Raw genomic sequence first — 4,980 nt, 5'->3', positions numbered from 1 at the left:
AGAGAAATTGGGCATGTTTTTGAGCAGTGTCCAAATGGCAGAAAGTGTAATCTTTGTGGAGAGTCAAATCACATCTTCAGAGATTGCCCAAAATCCTTTGCCAACAAGCTAAAGGCTAACAAGAAGGCCGAGAATGAGGAACAAGATGGTGGACAAAGGGAGGCAGTTGGAGAGCAAATTGAAGAGGCTGGGCTAGAAGATTCAAATCTCCCGCCAAATCCTGAGGTTGGAGGAGAGGGATCAGGTGAGGCGGGAGAGGGGAGGGGCCTATTATTGCCCCACAAATGGAGAGTACTGAGGGAGAGGAGGCAATGCAGGCAGATAGCGGAGCTGGAAATGATGGCCCCCTCCCCAACGCCCAGCAAGTCAAGAGGCCTGCCTCAGAATTGTCCTCTGAGACTCCTGGAACCTCAGAGAAGCGGGGGAGAGCTGTGTACTCCTCAGAGAACTCGCCTGGGGAGGAGTCCAGAGTCTTCCCCTCAAATTCTCCAAACCAGGTCTCTTTTTTAAAGGTAGCTCTGCAATCAACCCCTAAGGACTCCATACTGAACGCGGCATTACCTCCAAGACCAGCTGCCAGAGTCCGGAAAGGGAATGGAGCTCAGACCCCTCCCCTTTCCCCCATAAAGGGAAAGAAAGAGCTGCATTCACAATTATTTGGTTAACTGCCTTTCTTTTATAGTTTTTTAACCCTGTTATCTTCATTCTTTTAAACTGTCATGCCTGTTGTTTTAAACATTATACTCATGACCCTCATCATTTCCACCCTTAATGTGAGAAGTGTGAGGTCGGGAGTTAGAGTCACAACAGTTTTATCCTTTCTTAGTGCTTTTAATGCAGATGTGTTTTTACTCCAGGAGTGCGCCATACCGTTTTTAAAACACTATAGGGAATGGGAGGAGAAGTGGCCACATGAATCCATATGGAGCGGATCCAATGAAAACAGGAATGATGGAGTGGCCATTTTAATTAAAAACCCCTCTATTCTGGTGAAGGGCAACACTGTGGTGAGAGACGGGCGGGCTCTTTTAGCACATCTGACGTACATGGGAAAGGATTTTAACGTACTAAATATTTATGGTTTTAACAACAGAAACGACAGGTATGACCTTTTAGAAGACCTGCAGTCCCACTTGCTGGGTAGGGCACCGCTGGTGGTAGGAGGGGATTTTAACTGTATTTTATCCAGCAAGGATAGGAAGGGGGCAGGGGAGGATTTTAAAATTGATAAAACATCATGTTTATTGCAGGGTTTATGCAGGGATTTTAAACTCCAAGACTGTTTTAAAATCATGCATCCCGGAGAGGAAGGCTTCACCTGGTTCAGTGGTGATGGCAACAGAGCCTCTCGCATAGACTATATTTTTACAAGGGACTGCCCGCCAACCGATGCTAGATTGACCCCTGTTTTCTTCTCTGATCACATAATGCTCTCCTGCACCCTCTCACCTTTTTCGGGTTTGACAACAGGAAGTGGTCTGTGGAAGCTCAACTGCTCCCTGTTAGAGGATAGGGAGTTAGTTAGCCAGTTCAGGGAGCAGTATAAAGAGTGGCAGACCCTTCAAGACTTGTACGATACACGTGCACACTGGTGGGAAATGGGGAAGGGAAAGACCCAGACTTTTTTTAGAAAGGCAGGTAAGAGGAAAAAAGATAGGGAAAACAGACGCATGATGGGACTGCAGAAGTGACTACAGCGCTATTTTAAACTACAGCAACAGGGCATGGATTTTAGTGAAGATATTAAACAAGTCAAAACAGAAATGTCGGTTTTAGCAGACATTAAAAGTAAGGGTGTCATTCTAAGAAGTAAGGAAAGGGAGATCGAGGAGGGGGAAAAGTGTACCAGATACTTTTTTAAGACAATTATCAACAAAGGGGGTGGTATTTTACAATTAAAAAAAGAAAGTGGGTACACAGCAAACACAACAGAAGAAATCAAAGACACTATAGAGACCTTCTACGGGGATCTTTACAAGGAAAATAATATTAAAATAGACACCATGACAGAGGTTTTAAAATTCATTAACAAAACAGTAAAGGATAGTATGCTTTTAACCCAAGATTTTACCCTTTTAGAGTTAGATAAATGTGTAAAAAATTTGAAGAAAGGGAAGTCCCCAGGAGAAGACGGGCTTCCCTTGGACTTTTATCTGACTTTTTGGGACATTTTAGCACCGGACCTACTTTTTGTTTTTAGGGACTTTGAACAACTAGACAGACTACCTGACAGTTTTAGAGCAGGGATAGTGACTCTACTTCAGAAAAGGAATGACAGGACTGAACTGAAAAACTGGAGACCTATCACCCTCTTAAACCTTGACTGCAAACTTTTTAGTAAACTTGTATCTGCTCGTATGTCCCTGGTTTTAGAGGAGGTGATTCACCCGGATCAAGCCTGTGCCATCCCGGGGAGGAAGATCACCGACAGCCTCGTACTGATCCGAGACACCATCTGTTATGCGAGAGACAGAAACATCCGGCTAGTAGTCCTAAATTTAGATTTTGAGAAAGCCTTTGATCGGATCTCGCACCAGTACCTTTTCTAGGTACTGCAAAAAATGGGGTTTCCAGAAAGGTTTATAGCCTGGGTGGGATTGCTGTACCGGGACATTACCAGCAGATTTGTTGTTAATGGGCATCTAACAAAAGCAGTTAACATACACTGCGGTGTCCGTCAAGGTTGTCCGTTATCAGCCCTCCTCTACGTCACCTGTATAGGGCCGTTGGCACAGATCTTGAGAAGGGACCAAAGAATCAATGGGGTGGCAATCCGGGGGATTGACCACAAAATGTGCAATATATATGGACGATTTTAACATTTTATGTACTGACCTTTTATCTGTCAACAGGACACTGGACTTGACTGACTGGTTCGGACAGGCCTCTGGGTCAAAGCTTAACCGGGATAAGACTCAAGCCCAATTTTACGGACGGTGGACAGCGACCGAGATGACAGGACTCCCCTTGACTGTGACCCAGACTGACCAAAAAATACTGGGGGTTAAATTTGATAGGGAGGGGGGAGGAAAAGGAAACTGGCCAGATATGGTAGGGAAAGTTAGACAGAGACTAGGGTACTGGGGACTTAGAAGACTGACAATGGAAGGAAAGGTTTTAATCATTAAAGCAGTGATTTTACCTTTGCTTTTATTAACCACTTCTGTTTTTATCCCACCACGAAGAGTGCTTTTAGATCTGGAACGCGCCATCTTTTACTTCTTGTGGGGGTCCAAATGGGAGAGGCTGAGGAGAGAGGTGATGAAAAAGCCGAAAGAGAAAGGAGGAAAGGGAGTCCCGGACCTACACCAGTTTTTAGGAAGCCGATACAGCACCCTGCACATCACCTACGCCACAGCCCCATCCAGAGATCACAAAACGACAGCAATGGCACGATTCTGGATGGGGTCCTACCTCAGACGCTTAAAAGTTTTACCCATTGATCTTAGAGTACCTGTGTCTTTTAACGTGCCACCAGCCTACGCTTTTATCCAGAAATTTCTAAAGCATTTTAAACTAGAGCAAGAGGAGCTGTCTATTTTAACCCACCATCGCTCTCTTCTCTCTGTTGTGCAGGAGCGGGAATCAATGTATCCAGTGCGCGGGCTCACAATAGGCGAGCCCTCAACAGTTTGGCGCAACGTAAACCATCCCGCCCTCTCGAACAGACTCCGGGACCTGTCGTGGATGGTGGCTCATGAGATCCTCCCAGTCAGGTCCGTAATGCACTCCCGGGGCATGTCAACGCTCTCAACTTGCCCCCGACCGGGATGTGGTGCACCTGAGTCGGTGAGGCACCTGCTCTAGGAGTGCAGTGCTGCTGTAGACCAGTGGGTAATGGCCGGCTCCCTAAAATTCCTGTGCTTACCAGCAGGGGAGGTCCTGACAGCACAGCTAGTGCTGTACGGGGTGGGCCAGGAACAAACATTACCAGCAGACTTTGCCAAACAGTGGCTCACCCTGGCCGCCATCAAAGACGCCATATGGACCTTCAGAAACCTGCTGGTAAGGAAGCACATGCAGATACCCCAAGTGGCTGCAATCCAGATGGCCACAGCGGCGGTGCAAGCAGCCGTCGCTGCAGGCGGCAGGCCTAGGACGCAGTCACAAAGAAGAATCACCTCTGTGCCCATTCGGACGTGGGAGCCGGAACCACACACATAAAGGGTCAAGGCAGCGGCGGCCTGGCTCTCCGGGTGTGGTAGGTGGGAAGGAGCAGAAGGGAGAGGGTCCCCTCTGAGCACCAGAAACAGGTTCCGAGAGACCCAAAGCTGTTCGGGAGAGCGGGATGAGTTGATCCTTGTTAGGGATTCATCCCGCCCTTGCACAACGAATACGAACACAAACACTGACACTGATATACACAGAGACAATTATTCTTTTCCTCTACTTTTAATACAACGTTATCTTATCTGTAATCCATCTTAAAACAACTGTTTTTATTGTTTTTATTGTTTTAAACAAAAGAACATTGTTTTACAGAGTACTCATATTTATTTGTTTGTTGTATTTTGAAAAGATGTGTGTAAATGATTTTATGATTGTAAACAGTGTATGTCTTTCTGGAATAAGTGTCAATAAATTTTTCAAAAGAAAAAATCTGTTCTTATCAGTTTAATATCTGATAAGTCCTCTATAAGGGGACAACATATTAAACAGATTTTTAGAACCAAGAGTCGAAAAAGAGGCTTGCTCCATTCGCTCCACACATCGACCCGGTATTGCAGTGCCGCTGGGAACGGTGCACCCTTCTCTCACTCTGTGGAAAAGCAAAATTTGAAAACATGAGAAGCCAGTCTGCAAGTCCTATAATATTTGATTGAAAGACCAAGAACAAAGTGGATGGCATTTTTGTGCGCCTGGAAATTGGTCAAAGCAGTCTGTGCTGCATTTTCTCCCCGTTTGTCTTAGCTAATCTATTCTCACCTGTAACTTAACTTATACTTAGTCCCCTAATTACTAAGTATTTACCCGGTAAAT

The 4,980-nt window shown here is 45.7% G+C and overlaps 1 pseudogene; it reads left to right on the top strand.

Annotated features, from left to right (window-relative positions):
* Positions 1–4,577: 4,577 nt before the first annotated feature.
* On the top strand, positions 4,578–4,752 carry LOC139644324 (U2 spliceosomal RNA; annotated as a pseudogene).
* The last annotated feature ends 228 nt before the right edge of the window (positions 4,753–4,980 follow it).

Source organism: Centroberyx affinis, unplaced genomic scaffold (assembly GCF_046629955.1).
Source record: "Centroberyx affinis isolate AG114_WGS23_722 - 3 ecotype Tasmania unplaced genomic scaffold, CSIRO-AGI_Caff_v1 ptg000721l_1, whole genome shotgun sequence".
NCBI classification, from domain to species: Eukaryota; Metazoa; Chordata; class Actinopteri; order Beryciformes; family Berycidae; genus Centroberyx; species Centroberyx affinis.
This window is presented reverse-complemented; position numbering and strand designations above follow the sequence as displayed.